The following is a 16,849-nucleotide window of genomic DNA, read 5'->3' on the forward strand; positions in this document are numbered from 1 at the left end:
TTGGTAACCCCTCTATCCTTTCATGCCAACAGAACCTGCCTGGGCCCTGGGGAATCCTGATGATCCTTAGCTTTCCTGGCCTAGGAATGATTTTTACCTTTATTCAACTGAAACAAGGTAGGCTTTAAAAACATTTTACTTGGAAATTAAGGGAGAGGGTAACATGAACAAGGTGTAAAAACTTCACATGTTCAATGCTCTTCTTCCCTTTAGCTAGGGAGGTCTGTGTGGTGGAGAAAGATAGGGATAGGTGTGTGTGGATGAAGGTGGAAGAGGAAGATGGATCAAGGAGCATCCCCACTTCTACTGAATAAATGAAAGTTTTTTGTTGCATAAAGGTTTGTCACAGCAGATGATCAACTCATACATCAAAGAACTTTTGATTACAGGGCGACTGCAGTCGTCAGAACATCCAAGTTTAGCATAAGAATAGGTCCATCCTAGGAAGAGAGAAGTGTTCACCTCTTAAGAGCCCCCCTCCCAACCCCCCCCCCCAATGCCATGAACTGCAGAGAGGAAATTCAATTCTATTACATGACTCCTTATACTTGAAGCCTATAGACAGAGAGAGGAGAGATCCCAGTGTATCTTGTTTTAATGTCTTCTCTCCTCCCTCTATTCAACAGTCTTTACCAGGGCTAGGAAGTCTAGATTCCCATGGTCCCTGTTGGTGTGTTGATGGAAAGTTCAGTGGGCTTGGATGCAGAAGAGTTGGATTCAGTCCCTTGCTCTGTCATGGACTAATCTTTTTCAGTTTCAGTTTCCTTTCCTATAAAATGAGGATAATAATACCTACCTTCCAGGATTGTTTCGAGAAGTCCCAAAACTCTATATAAAGGTAAGCTGTTATGAGTGTTCTCGTCCTCAGGTGAGAACTTTCCCACCCCCAGGAGAGCCAAAGGCCTCAAGGAGCTAACTCATACATGGGGATCTCCCACCCCCCTGGGGAAACTGTTCTGGTCAGGGGATCAGGGGTAGCAGAGAACTGGTGCACTGATTTCCTCACCATTATCAGCAAACATATAGAATAACTGGCTTCTGCATCCTCTTTGTGACTTTGTAAAACAGGTACTCTCACCGCTCAGACAGATGCCTTTACTAAACATTTTGCAGACAGAACACTGGAGTCTTCGCTTTCCCCCAAAGTTTAAGAATTCCGCATCTCCATCTTAAGAGATAACACAGAATGTGTTACAATATCTCCTACAGACCACTCAGTTTCATAAAACCCCACTTTTTTTTTTTTTGTTGTTGGTCTCAGTCTACAATAGGGATAATGACCTGGTCAGAACTGGGAGAAGTAGCCTAATGCCCCCCAGTGGAAGGGAAGGGACCTGAGGAAAAAGGTAGAGTATTTTCTATTTTGTCACCCTCTCATCTGAAATGATAGAACTGGACTTGGAGAAGAGATGGGAGAGACCCCAGGGCAGCGTTCCCAACCCATTATCCTGGAACTCACCCCCTAAGAAGCAGAGAAGAAAGAGACCCAGCAGGAACAGCTTGATCATCTTATCCGTTGTCAGATTTCTGGTAGGTGAGCCAGTGCAGTTTATTGATACAGTGACTAGAGGGTGGGGCAGATGATCTGAGCACTGACTGCTACTGACCTACTTCCCACGGGTTCTTCTTGGGGCAGGAGTAGGAAATACAATCTAAGTACTTGCTGGCTGGCTCTTCCTTGTGCTCCCTTCTCATGTATCCACCTCCCAGGTTATCTAGTTGTTTTCTGGGGGTACCTAACTCTCCTAAGTGGATGAAAATGAATAAATGTTCAGTTAAATCCATTAACTATTTAGTGACTCTCCCCTATGTACTCAGGACTGTCCTAAATTCTATAACAGGTACAGGCAAGAGGCCTTCCCTTAAAAAAGCTTCCATTCTAGCTAAGTAGACAGCACATGGAACATCAGAGGTGTCTACGGATTTATAGAATCCCGCAGTCCTAGAATCTTCAGATATAGATGTAAAGGACATTAGAGATCCTCTCATGTAGTCCTTTTATTGTGTAGAGGAGGAAACCAAAGGGAGAGACATTTGTGTGACTTGGCTGTCTTGCTAATGTCAGAGTTAGGACAAAAGTCAGGTTTCCCAATGCATTTTCCATCACCACAATAGGAAAAATCACTCTGGGGGCAAGTAGAGTTCATGGCGGGGGGGGGGGGAAGTGGAGGGGCTTTGGCTGGAACTTGAAGAATTGTGGGAATGTGAATAGGTAGAGACAAGACTGCAAGCATTCTAAGCAGGAGTACCAGGCTCTGTTTAGGACTTTAGAGAAGTTGAGTATTTGTTGAATGGGCTATAATTGTAGTTATTGTGTCATACTCTTCACTGTTGTGGAAATCAGCTTGTGGCAGGTCAAGGAGTGTTATCTAAGGTTAATGGAGCTGGAAGACAAGTCTCCTGGGTTCCCCTTCTGGCTCCATTTCAGACTTCCTATGGTTCAGTTGGAGAAATTCTGTATGTCTCATGACATTTAGGGAAAAAGAGAAGGGATGGCATGTGGAGTGTTCCCTAGAGATATCCTTGTCCTTCTTGGGATCTTCTCAATTGATTCAGATAACTATGTTGTTTTTTTTTTGTTTTTCATATCCCCATCGTATTAGTGTGTTAATCATTCCATAACCCCTCCAACATTGACTTTTGGCATTTTTTTGTCATCTTTTCCCCAGTTTGCAAGATGTGAGATGAAACCACAGGGTTATTTTGGCTTGCATTTCTCTTACTATTAAGTGATCTAGAGCATTCTTTCATATGATTGTGAATACAAATCTTTTGAGTACTATTTGCTCTCATTCATTGACCACTTATTTACTAGAGGAATGGCTATTAATCTAATAATGGCTTTTACATGTATGTATTAATTGTTTTAATATCTCGGATATCAAAGCCTTATCTAAGAACTTTGATATAAGGAATTTTCCCCCTTTTTCACCATTTCCCTTCTTATTCTAGGTGAATTAATTTTGTCTATGCAGAAACTTTTTCGTTTCATGTAACCAAAGCTACCTATTTGGCCTTTTGCAATTACCTCTATCATTTGTTTGGTTAAGAATATATCTTTTGGGCATATCAGTGAAAGATATATAATCTGTTTCTCTTCTCCTTTTTAATAGTATGATCTTTGATATTAAAGTTGTATAACCATTTAGAATTTATTGTGGAATATGGTGTAAAGTTTTGGTTTAAACCTAATTTTTACTAGACAGCTTTCCATTTTCCCCAGAAGTTTTTAATCAAATAAGGAGTTTTTTTCCTGGGCAATTTATATTTTCCACTTTATCAAAGTGGATTATTGAGTTCCATTGTTTCTAACTCTACTTTGTCTAGTCTGCTGCATTACTCTATCTCTATTATTTATCAAATACAAGATGGTTTTGATAACTGCTGCTTAATAAAATGGTTTGAGTTCTTTAAGTGCTATTCACCCTTCATCCCTACTTCTTTTGATTATTTTCTTTGATATTCTAGATGTTTTGTTTTTCCAAATGAATTTTGTTCTATAAAGTTCTATAAAGTATCTGTTTGGTAATTTTATTAGAAGTGTTAAAAGTATAAATTAAATTTGTAAGTAAGTATTGTCATTTTTATTATATAGATATGGTCTAGTTTTGAGCACTGAATATTCCTCCAGTTATTTAAGTTGTTTTTTTTTTAAGGAATACTTTGTAATTGAATCAATACAAGTATTTTGCATACTCTGGTGGTTGATCCCTAGATATTTTATGTATTGTGTAGTTATTTGGAATAGGATTTCTTTTTCTAATTTTTGCTTATTGTGTTTTGTTATTATTATGTAGAAATACTGCTGATTTGTGAGGGTTTATTTTGTAGCCTTCAACTTTGCTGAGACTATTAATTGTATCAATTAGTATTTTTGCTTATTCCCTAGGATTCCCTATTCTATAGGATTTTGTAATTATACCAACATATCAGCAAACAGGGATAGTTTTATTTCCACTTTACTTATCTTTATGAGTTTAATTTTTCTGGTCTCATCTTATTGCTGTAGTTAGCATTTCCAAAACTTTATTGAATAATAGCGGGGAGAGTGAGCATCCTTGCTTCACCCCGGCGTTTATTGGAAAAGGTTCTAGTGTGTTCTCATGGCATATGATATTTACTTTTGACTTTAGATAGATTCTACACACATACACACACATTCACATATATTTAAAAATCCTTCTGTGCCTATACTTTGTAGTATATAAATACATATATGCCTATACTTATATAGTGTATATATAGTATACTTTTATTTTTTTTTTAGCTTAAAAGATTTTGTCAAAGGTCTTTTCTGTGTTTATTGAGATAATCACGTAGTTTTGGATGTTTTGGTTTTTAACATGATTAATAATTTGGATTGTTTTCTGATGTTGAACTGTCCTTTGATAAAAAAATAAATATCACATTTTTGGCCAAAGTCTGAATTAAGCATATAGACTGCCTTGCTTTGCTTTAAAAAACACCTTTTCCTATGTCAGCAACTCCAGAGATCAGATAAGGCTGGAAATGGGATTTCCCCTTATCTTGGGACATACTCCATATGGGAGGAAAACAGAGACATCCTGAGACATAAATTCCAAATGGATCCTGCTCGGTCCATTGTCTTGTCAATTTGTATTTACAACCAAGAAACTTCCTTTCTCATGATATGGATAGTAAATATATGGAGATCATAAAATTGTGTGACACAGCCACCCTGAATTGGGATGGTTTTAAAAGGTATTTAAGCTTTCTCATTCTTTTGTTCAGGAGTTAAAACTTAGCTTCTAACTTCTTGTACGTACCAAGTTCACTAGTTTTAAGGGAATAAAATGAAATAACTGTATATTGCTAGTTCGTTTGTCTCCTTTAACCAAAATTCTCAGATTAACACCTTGCATCTCTGTTATAAATCACACTTGGTCATAATGAATGATTTCTTGCACAAGTTGCTGTAGTCTGACAAGATTTTGTTTAAAAATTTTGAGTCATTATTCATTAATGATTTTGGCTTACGGTTTTCCTTCTGTTTTATCTTTCACTGGTTTAGGGATTAGAATTAGAATTATATAATAAAAAGATACTAGTAGGATGCTTTCTTAATTTTTGAGAATAAGTAATGAAGTATGGGTACTAATTGTTCTTCAAAAGTCTGATAGAATCTTGCCAGACCCAGGATTTAATGTTGTTGTTCCTTTACAACTACATCTATTTCCATTCCTGAGATTAGGCAATATAAGATCGCTATCTAATCTTCTGATAGATTAAGTATTTAATATTTTTGAAGATATTCCTCTATTTCTTTTTGTCTTGTCAGTTTTGCTAGCATATAACTGCAAAATATGTTCTGATTTTTCTTTTTATTTCTTCTGGTTTTATTGTTATTCACTTTGCTCATCTGATATTTTATTGATTTGGCTTTATGCTCTTTTCTTTTTAATCAGATTAGCTTGATAAAGGTTTATTAATTTTAATAGTCTCTTTGAAGAATCAGTTTTTAGTTTTATTTATAATTTCTGTGTTTTTTTTTGTTTCCAATTTATCTATTTCCCCCTACTTTTTAATGCCTCCTTTTGGTGATTGTTTTAGGGTTTTTTTGCTTCCTAATTTTTAAAATGCACATTCAGTTCATTAATCCTCTTTTTTCTCTATTTAGTTAATGAATATTTATACAGACATAATTGTCCCCCCGGATATTTTAGCTGCATCCCAGAAATTTTTGGATGTTGTTTATCATCATAATTTTATTTTTACATAGATATTAATTGTTTCTATGATTTCTTTTTTGACCTACTCATTATTTCAGATTTCATCGTTAAGTTTCTATTTGGGCCTGTGTCTTTTGTTGGTGGTCCCTGAACTAGTTTCATTGCGTTGTGGTCTGAAAAGGATATATTAACTATTTCTGCCTTTTTTATATTTGTTTGCAATATCTCTGTGCTAATACATGGTCAGTTTTTGTAAAAGTTCCATATAATGCTGAGAAATATCTGTATTCTTTTTTTAGTCCCATTTAGAAGATGCCCTGAGTCTTTTAACCTTTTTCTCCAGCAATTTGTTCATTTATGTATTTTCCCTTTAGTTCATCTTCTGTTAGACTTATCCAAAACTGAGAGAGGGGTGTTGAAGTCTCCTGTCACTACTATGGTATTCTTTTTGTCTTCCTATAGCTCAAATGTTTCCTTTATGAATTTGGATGCTAAGACATTTGGATTTTCTAAGTTTATTGCTCACATTGGTTTGTTTTCTATGATTCTTTTCAACATACTGTAGGTCTCCTGTTTGCCCCTTTTTATTTATTGAGTATGATATTTTAATTTTTTACAGTGGTATTGCAATTGCTGCTCTTTTAAAAAATTCATTTAATGCACAGATTTATTTCTAAAATTTCATTTACTTATTTATTTATTTTATTTATTTATAGAAATTTATTTATTTATCAAAACACATTTAATGCACACACATCCTCTCAGTTTTAATTTGTATTTGTCTTTGCTTTTCAAATGTGTTTCTTGTAAGTAACAAATCATATGGCTTTGCTTTCTTATCCAAACTGTCCCTTTTTTTCATTTTAATGGATCACAAATTAACATTTAAAGTTTTTGGATTAGGTTTCTATTTCCCTATATTTGTTTCTAATATTGTTTTTTAAGTTATGTTTTTCCATCTTCTGCACAAAATTCTATATTCTTTCAGTTAATTTAGCTCAATCTTTTTAAAGGTGGCCCCATTCCCACTGACTTTCCTCTCCTCACTCTATACCTGTCCCTTTTGTTTGTTACTCTTTTTTCTTAGTTTCTCCTTTCCTCTACTCGCTTCAACCAGTCTTATTTGGTAGTTTTTGGAATTTCATTTTTTAGTTACTTTTCAGAAAATATTTCTCCCATTCTCTTTATTATTTATCCTCCCTTTCTATATACTCTAGATGGGGGCCACAATGGATCCGAGACCCAGTAGTGATTGACAGAGCTGCCAGCTGGCATCTGTTCCTGCTCATTGCACAAAGTCAATGCTCCTTTCTCACTCCTGCTGTATTTAGGAATTCTTGCCCTGGTGCACTATCATGGATTTTTTTTAACTAGTTGAGTTTGGGGAACGATGTTCAATGCAGCTATTCCTGGCTAGATCCCTTTCTCTGTGTTTTCATATGCCAACCTTTGCTGAAAATAGAACTCACTGGGATATTTTCATTTGGATTTCCCAAGTAAGGAACTTGTTCTGGTGCATTTTCTAGATCTTTGTGGAGTAGTTGTGAGGGAGTGCTCAGCTGTACTTCTTCCTGCTACTCTACCATCTTGGCTCTTCTGAGCCCCTTCGTTTTATAGATGAGGAAACTGTAGCTCAGGCAGTTTAAGTGATGTGTCTAAGGTTCCATAGGTGGCAGGTTCCAGATTTAGATCCAGGTCCTCTGAATCTGTCCCTAGTGTTTGTTATATTGCACTAGGCTGTATCTCTTTGGGCAATGGAGAGATTAACTAGATTAGTTCTTCCCTTCCCACTCTCCCCCCATCTTGTAATTGATAACTTCAAAAAACTAAGTGCTATCAAGCAGAAGTCCTTATTTTTTTATTTGTAGTAGTCACTGTGCCAGTGTTTGCTTCTTAAAAGGGTTGCCTTAAGCTACACTGGCTCCTTTGCTAGAATTAGTGAGATGAGAAGATGAACAATGTACTCTTCTCTGCCACTCAAGGAGGTGAATTAGGGAATGGATATTTTCTGCTTCTCTCTTCTACCCAGCCACGGTATATCAGGTCAGTGTTGCTGGAGGACAGAGCCCTCTCTTGTCAATGTTCTCTTAGGAACCTTTGGACTTTCTCTCTGTGTTAACTCTAACTCTGCTTAGTGGGGACTAAGCCTCAGTTCCCATTATTTCCTTTGGGTTTCTGTCTTCCCATTCCCCCATTCCTTCATTTAAAAAAGATTTATTGAGCAACTGAAATGACTACGTGCAAAGCATCATGATGGGGGAGTGGTACAGAATGAACAATGTGGTCCCTAGACCATAAACTTAAGGAGCTTCTAGTCTAGTAAGGGTGAATTGTACATTGAAAACCATGTGATTGAGTGCAGAGCCATGAACTCCAAAACCCCCATTTAAGGAAGGGTCTCAGCATAGACATTTCTCATTTCCCACCTGACTGCAACACATTGGGACTTCTCTGATTTCTCCACCAAGTCCCCTCATCAAGTATCTTTCTCAACTTGACCCTGTCCTTTTTCAGCTTCCTTTTATGTGTTGTCTTCCCCCATTAGAATGTAACCTCCTTGAGGGTAGTGACTATCTTTCTTTTTTCATAATTTGTATTGCCAATGCTTATTAAATTTTTAATAAATCTTTACTACAAATTTACCACAAACATAGATGTTTACTAGAAATACCTATGTAGCACAGGTTATTAGAGTAACTCCTGATTTGCTGAATTAGGGTACCTCCCATGGAGCTGACTGTATGCTCTGACTTCTTAGTAGGAGCACATAGCTGACTGGGATGACTGAGTAGCTCCTGATTATTGGAAACTTGCAGTGAAGATGGTTGGTGCACTGACTGTCAGGGGCACAGACTCTTGTGGAGGAACATGCTGACCTAGATGGTTAATAGGAGTTGTAGAAATTCTGGATCCTTTTTGAGTGGACCATGTCTTGGGTATTCTACCATCACTTTTTGGTTTATGGATTCCCAAGAAGGGAGTGGTTCTCTCTCTCTCTCTCTCTCTCTCTCTCTCTCTCTCTCTCTCTCTCTCTCTCTCTCTCTCTCTCTCTCTCAGTGACAGTGAGAGTCATGGATGAAAGCAAATGGCAGCAGAGAATGTGTTTTCCTAGGTGAGTCTTTGCTTGGACCTCATGCTTCTAGATATCTTCTACATTTCTGTTTCCTTCCCTGTTCTTAGGTGAGTAGCTAGTGACCCTGAAAAATGGTCAGCTCAGGTAGCTACCTTATATGGTGAGAATTTGAGAGTTCCTGAGTATAGTGCTATATAGTCCCTGTAGTTACTTTTTGAGTCTTTTGTGTTTTAAACTTTTTCTGTGGTGGAACTTCAGTGTCCCTTGGAAAGGAGTCCCTAATATTCAAGAGATAATCTGTAAATGTGACTTAGGAGAAGATCTAATGGCATAAAGAAGGATATTTGGGTACAGTTTTGAACACCTTAACTCCTAAGTTGAAGGACGTTGGGGAAGATGAGTTAGTAATATCTGAGCTATTGGAATAGTTTAGCCCTTCTGAGCCCTGTATATTGAGATCTTGTGGTCAGTAGGGGAGACATAGGGCTTATGGATGATTTTTCAATCTTTTACTTGTCTCTTCCTGAGGCACGTTGAGGGTCTCAGTTTACTTTATGAAGATTTACACTAGTATTTTAAGGGATCAGGCTTACTAAGTAGACAAAGGGAGAGTAAACAAACTTCTTGCCAAGTTAGCCAGAGAAGGATCTGGTATGGGGAGTACTGAATTTAGTGGGGGGAGGTTTAGACATAGATGTTTTACAGATCTGGGAATTTCCAAGTTGCAGTCCTCCTTAATGGGTCCAAGCAACTGTTTTGCAAAATAAGCATGAGTTAAAATTATTACATTTTCCTTCCCTTCCAGATTCATGTAGGCTGTAGGCATGGAATTCAATGCTAGGCCTCATCTTCCTTTTTCTACTTTTATTGGATCCTGGTGCTTATATGATGCTCATAGTCTCAAAGAAAAAGCCTTTCTTAGGTGTCATTATTATTATTATTTTTTTAAAAATCCCCATCTTCCACCTTTAGGTATCAAATTTACTTATTTGGACAAGAGTAACTAACTTAGTACTCTCAGGTAGATCTTGTCACATCTAGAGGGAGCAGGCAGGAAGAGTCAAGGCCATAGTCCTTAAACTTCTTCTATACCTCACTTGAGAAAATGAATCAACTTTCTTCATCATGACATATGAGGTCATTATTGCAGGAAACAGGATTCAAACTCCAGTGGGTCTCAAAAATTCATTAACATATATTTTTTAACTGAAGTTTACTTTTAGAGAGCAAGGCACTGACAATGTATCATAGGGTCAGTAGAACCAGGGTGAGAGGGATTACTTATGTTCTGTTTTCTACAGACAACCCCATCTAGGTTGTCTTAGAACTCCTCTTCTCCGGGACTTTCCCTAATGCATCCTCACCCAATACCTAGTGCTTTGTACTGTAATAGAATAATGACACTTCCCAGGAAGATATGTGCTCTCATTTTCTCTGGGGCGGAGGATATGGAGTAGGATGATTTTACCTGAAAAGGCAATGAGACTGAAGTTGAGACCAGACAGTCAGAAAGGTGTCCTGGGAGAAGATGGGGATGGGGCTTAGATCCTTACAAGCCCACCTTACTAGGTTCTTGTTAGAGCTCCTTGTTGTTTAATTTGTTTTCAGTCATGCCTAACTCTTCATGACCCCATTTGGGGCTTTCTTTGCAGAGATCTTGGAGTGGTTTGCTATTTCCTTCTCCAAATCATTTTACAGATGAGGAAACTGAGGCAAACAGGGTTAAGTGACCTGCCCAGGGTCACACAACTAGGAAGTGTTTGAGGCAGTTTTGAATTCAGGAAAATGAGTGTTCCTGATTCCAAGCTCAGTGCCCTATTCATTGTGCCACCTAGCTTGTTAGAACTCAAAGATCTCTAATACAGATTCCAACTAGAGGGAACAAGTTGCTGCAATTTGGATGTTACTCCAAATTTGCAAGCACCTGAGCTTTTAGGTGATATCTTGTGTCTCCTAGAATATTAATATTGTTAATATCAGTTCCTTGACCTTCCATTGTCATCACTTGTTATGACTAGACTGACAGCTAGGGATACTAACTAGATGCTAGTCTCCTAAGATAATGCATGGATAAAAACTCCATACCTGATCAAGTTGACCAAAGCCTTTGTAGAGCTACCAAAATACCTGTCATAGTGGGAACTCTTGGTTCTTCAATACCACCAGTATCTATTGTCAACCTAAGCTCAAAACCACTTGGATTCATGCTCTGCTGCTGCAGTTACAATAGACTAATTTTTGGCATAACCAGTAAGTTCCTGGCTCATGAAATGTTCTTCTATATCATTTATACATTCCAGCCCTATGGAGGTGAAATCTTCAAGTGCATCACCAACTGTCAGCCTGTGTGAGCTTGTACACACCCTTCCCATGCTGTACTGGCTACCATCCTAACTTCTAGGTTGCTGATAATCTGATTAGTGTCCTGGGGCTTTTGCTGGAGCAGTTCATTACTACACCACTGAGTGTATTGCCTCCTGTTGGGTGTTTAGACTGCTAAATGTCATTTATACTTTGAAATCTGCCACATCTTACCATTGGTTTAATTTATGAAGTTTTGGTGGTATTGGTGTGGATGGTAGCACTGAGCAAAGGGGAAAAGGATCTCAGTAATGGCACAGAGGACTGGAGAATGTCAGAGGTTACAGCAACAAGGAGTTTTCTTCTAGTTCCTATACCTTTCCAAATCCTTAATTTTCTAGAATCTCTTAGAAATCCATCTCTCATTCTCCTTTTCTATAGAAATGTCAAGGACTTATAATAAATTGCCTACCCACAAGAAATGCACAAGCAGTTACAGACTGAGTCTCTCCTGAGGTGTGCTTTCTTTTGTTAGAGATCCTTACCCCAGATATATTTGATGAACCCTCTGAATTTTAAGCCACTGGTCCTTTCCTAGCCCCCAAAGTATCCTGATGATCCTTGGGTCTCCTGAGCCAAGCAAGAATGAAAATGATTTTTGCATTTATTCAATTGAATCACAAATAGGTTTAAAGAAAACTTTACTTGAAAATTAAGGGAAAGAGTAACATAAGACAAAGTGAAGAATTTATCATGGCCAAGTTTCAGAGTGGAATAGATGGTGTTCCCTTTAGCTCCATCTGTGTGTGTTCAGTATCTAAATCATGGAATCCAGTGTGTGTGTGTGTGTGTGTGTGTGTGTGTGTGAAACAAAAGTGTGATTTCAGTGAGATGCAGCAGGAAGCACCCCCTCGCTTCTATTGAACAATCATTGAAATGGTATTACTTTATTGCAGTAGTTTTCTCTGCAGCAAAAATTCACCACTTGAGTCCAATTTGAGAGGGTTATAGATTCTTTGCACTTTTTAGCACATTCCAGGTTGGCAAATGAAAACTTCCACTCTAGGAAATGAGAAGTATTATTTTCATGAGTTTTCCCCAACCCTAGTTCATAAGCTGGGGATGGGGAACCACCATAGGATCTTGCCCCTTATTATTCAACCCCAGTGACTTAGAGTAGAAGTGTTTCTAGGCATATCTCACTTAACATATACCAATTATGTGACTTTGAACAAATGCCTTAGTCTTCTTGAATAGCAGTTGTTTCCTTTATAAAATGAGCTTAACATTTCAATTGTACTGACTGCCTCTCAGGGATGCTGCAAAAAATCCCAAAATATTTAAGGACATCTGTTCATATTGTTTTCACCCAAGGGTATTTCCTGCCCCCACCCCCCTGGGAACTACCTCAGGAATGATAATCCCAACCCATGGGTTGAATTGCCAAGAACTGGGCCCAAAGTAGTTTCTGTCCTGATTTCCTCACCATGAACATCATTGGAGTAGCTATAGTAGGAGAGGCTTCTGCATCCATTCTTTGCTGTCGTAGTACAGGTACCCTCATTCTTCATACAGCCACCTTTTTTATATATTTGGCAGACAGTACACACAACTTCTCTTCTCATGTTCCATCCAGGAAGGAGACTTGGATCCCCATCTTGAAGGTAACAGAATATATTGTATTATCTCCTTCTGGTCACTCAGTACTGTCAAATCCCAGTTGTTGCTGGTCTCAGTCTTCAATAGGGATATGGACCTGGTAAGAGCTTGAAGAAGAAGCCTAAGTATCCCTAAGGGAAAGGAAGAGGACTGAGGGGAAAAGGGGGGTATTTTCTATTTTGTATTCCTTCATTTGATAGTCAGACCTGGTCTTGATATGGATATGAGAGAGACCCCAGGGAAGCATCTCCAGCACTCTACCTTGGGACTCACCCCCCAAGAGGAAGAGAAGAGAGAGCCCCAGAAGACACAGCTTGTTCATCTTATCCCTTGTGGGGTTCCTGGCAGTTGAACCAGTGGTGATATAGTGACAGTTGTGATATAGTGACCAGCAGGTGGGGCAAACACTCCTAGCACTGACTGGAAAGTGGCCAAAAGGCAATTAGGGGCATGAGAGAAAACAGAAGAGGGAAGGATATCCAATGCTCACTGACTGGTTCTTTGTGAACCCCTCTCACATATCCATCCTACCCATCTCCCTTCCTAAGGACTCCTTACCTTCAGAGGTATATGTTATCCCAACTCTTTGTTTTCTAGGAAACCTAAATCTAAGGTATGCATTGATGAACATGGACAGACATCCAGTTAAACAGTTTAGCAGCAGGTATTGAAGGAGTATTTCAGAAAGCACTGGGTACCCAGCACTGTGCTAAGTGCTCTGTGAGATACAAATATATAAGACATGGGTCCTCAAGTTAAGAGCTCCCACTCTAGCTAGGAAAGCAACAGGTGTCATAGGGATTTATAGAACCATGCAGTCATAAAATCTTAAAATGTTAGAGCTGGAAGAGCTCTTGGAGTTCATCTTGTCCAATCCTATGATTTTGCAGAAAAGAAAACTGAGGCAAGAGGCTTATAAATGACTTGATCAAAGTCATATGCCTACCAGTACATCACTTACTGTCAGCCTCTAGGAGCTTGTATATCCTCTCCCATGCTATACTGGCTGCCTTCCTGACTGCTAGGTTGCTGATGATCTGATTACTGTCCTGGGGCTTCTGAAGGAGCAATTCATTACTGTATTGCCAGGTATACTGCCTCCTACAAAGTAATTTAGACTATGTCATTCCTATTTTGGATACCTTATCTTACCATTGGTTTTATTATGAAGTATGAGTGCTGTTGGTGGGGGGAAATAACTCTCAGTCAAGCAGAATGTAATCTTAGGAATGTCCTAGAGAGGACTGGGGAATGCCAAAGGTCACAGTGACAAGTAGTTTACTTCTAGTTCTTACATCTTTCCAGAATCTCTATTTTTCCAGCATCTTTCAGAACCCCATTTCATTTTCCTGTTTTACAGAGGCCAAGGTCTTTTAGTGAACTGACCACACTCAAGAACACAAGCAGACACTGACTCTTTTCTAAGGTCTGCTTTCATCTGATCACATCGGATCTCCTTGATAAGTCCTCTGCCTTTTATGCCATCAGATCCCAATAATCACCAGCTCCGATGGCCTAGGCCTGAATGGAAATGATGTTTGTCTTTATTTAATTAAGTAGGTTTAAAGAAAATTTTACTTGGAAATTAAGAGAAAGGGTAACACAAGGCAAGGAGCAAAAATTTAACATGGTCAAGTTCCAGAGCAGTATATGTATTCTTCCATTCAATCGAATCCAGTCTTTAATTACCGAGCCAATCAAGGGCTTAAGAAGTAATTAGACTAGGAGGGGTAATTAAACTAGGAGGAGTAATTAGACTAGACAGAGAGGTCTATGGGGTGGGAATGAGTGTGTGTGTGTGTAAGTAAAACAAAGCAGCTATTGCATTGGAATGGAACATGGACCATCTTCCCCCTCCCTGCTTCTATTGAACAATCACATAAATGTAATTTCTTTGTTAGAGTTGCTTTCTCTGCAAGAGGTGTTCACCACATGCAGTGTATCCATGGTGCACGAAAGTTCTTCAATACATTCCAGTAAGCAAAAATAAATTTCCACACTAGGAAAAGAGAAGCATCTATTGTAGATTAATCCTTCCCAGTCCCAGATCATAAGCTGGAAATGAGGAATTCATTCCAGGATCTCATTCATTAATCTTCAACCCTATGGACATTGAGTAGAAGTATTTCCAGGCATATCTCATCTTAAGATCTGCCAATGACATGACTCTGAATAGAAGCCTTAATCTTCTTGATGCTTAGTTTCTTCTACATAATAAGCTTAATATTACTTGTACTTCCTACCTCCTAGATATTTTGGGCGAAATCTCAAAATATTGTATAAAGGAAATCTACTAATACTCTTACCACCCAAGGATACTCTGAGCTCCCACCTTCCTGGACCTAATTCAGGGATTATGTCAGCAACCCATGGGCTGAGCTGGCTAGATCAGGTCCAGAAGGTGTGACTCTCCTGGTTGACTCACCATGAATATCTTTGGAGTACCTAGAGTAGGACCAGCTTTCACATCCATTCTTTGCTGTTATAGTATAGGTGCTGTCACCCTTTAAACTACCAACTTTTAAACATCTTGCAAAGAGCACAAACGTTTTCTTTTTTTTCCTTACAATAAGCAAACCTGTTTTCCCATTTGAGAGGTGACAAAATATGTTACATTATTTCCTTGAGGTTACTCAGTCCTGCAAAACCCCATTTGTTGTTGGCTTCAATCTCCAATGGATCTGGTGAGAGCTTAGGGAGAAAGTCTAATGACCCTCAGGGCAAAGGAAAGGACCTGAGGAAAAAGAAGGAGTATTTTCTACCTCTCATTTAATATTCAGACTTGGGCTTGGTGCCAATATAAGACAGACCCCAGGGAAGCATCCCCAACATTCCATCCCTAGTCTTACCTGTGAAGGTGGAGAGAGAGAGAGAGAGAGAGAGAGAGAGAGAGAGAGAGAGAGAGAGACAGAGAGAGAGAGATATAGAGAGAGAGAGAGAGAGAGAGAGAGAGAGAGAGAGAGAGAGAGAGAGAGAGAGAGAGAGTGAGAGTGAGAGTACTCCTAGCACTAATTGCTACTGTCCTATCTCCCAGGAGCTCCTGCTTTATAATGCCATGGAATGTGGCCAAAAAAAAATTGGGGCATGGGAGAAAACAAGAAAAGAAAAGGAAACCTAAATGCTTACCAATTGGTTCTTCTTTATGCACCCCTCTCATTTATCTAACTTGCCTATCTCCATTTCCAAGGATGCTTTCCCATCAACAGTATAGGCTATGTCTAAACTTTATCTTCTAGGTACCTATTTCTCCTATCTTACTCACAGATGAACATGATCATTCAGTTAAACAATCTATCACCAAGAATTTAGTATTTCCAATGTGATTGGTCTTGTGGTAAGCATTATAAGGAATATAGATGTATAAAGTGGCCCTGTATTCAAGAAGGTTCCACTCTAGCTAGGGCATCAATATATGGAAAATAACAGGTGAAGTAGGGATTTATAGAATTATTCAGCCATAAGCTCTTAAAGTGATAGATCTGGAAGAAACCTTTGAGATTGTCTAATCCAATCTTTTGATTCTACAGAGGAGAAAACGGAGACAAGAGACATCTAAAGTGACTTGGTCAAGGTTAGTTGTTAGTGGAAGATCTTGGAATAGAACCACACTTTCCTGAATTCTCATGCTATTTTAATCACTCTGATGCCTTCAAGTGAGAGATCATTGTGGATGCAAGTAGTCCAAGATAGTTTCATGAGGGGCAGAGCCAAGATCGTGGAGAGAAGCCAGGAAGTTGCCTGAGCCCTCCCTAGTTTCCCTCAAGACAAAAATTAAATCAAGCCTCTAAAAGAATTCTGGAGTGACAGAATTCACAAAAAGACAGAGTGAAGCAACTTTCCAGTCCAATAAATTAGAAAGACTTTAGGAAAGGTCTGTCTCACTAGGATAAAAAGCGAGCAGGGTCCAGTGCAGGCAGTGTCTGGGCAAGCCAGCAGGAGACTCTTAGCCCCAGCATAGATCAATACCAGAAGCTCTGAGATCCTGGCTCAGCAAGTCAGTGGTACAGCAGGCCAGCAGTGAGGCCTCTGGTCCCAGTGTAGCAAGCAAACTTCCAGCAGCTCTTTATGTGGTAGCAAAGAATTGGAAATTGAGGGGATGCCCATCAATTGTATAATTGTGGTATAT

The 16,849-nt window shown here is 38.7% G+C and overlaps 2 long non-coding RNA genes across 3 annotated transcripts in view; one reads left to right on the forward strand and one right to left on the reverse strand.

Moving 5' to 3' along the window:
• LOC138154955 (uncharacterized) overlaps window positions 1–16,849 on the forward strand; it is a 63,112-nt gene that overhangs the window by 14,219 nt on the left and 32,044 nt on the right. The gene's annotated exons all lie outside the window — the stretch shown is intronic.
• Window positions 123–1,592, reverse strand: LOC138155008 (uncharacterized). Its single transcript, XR_011166735.1, has 3 exons — window positions 1,460–1,592; window positions 1,007–1,168; window positions 123–440 (listed from the first exon to the last, which is right to left on the reverse strand). It is a non-coding gene; the product is annotated as an uncharacterized lncRNA (long non-coding RNA).

Source organism: Petaurus breviceps, unplaced genomic scaffold (genome assembly GCF_028583685.1).
Source record: "Petaurus breviceps papuanus isolate PSGF00001 unplaced genomic scaffold, PetGlider_PUasm1.0 91133, whole genome shotgun sequence".
Classification (NCBI taxonomy): Eukaryota; Metazoa; Chordata; class Mammalia; order Diprotodontia; family Petauridae; genus Petaurus; species Petaurus breviceps.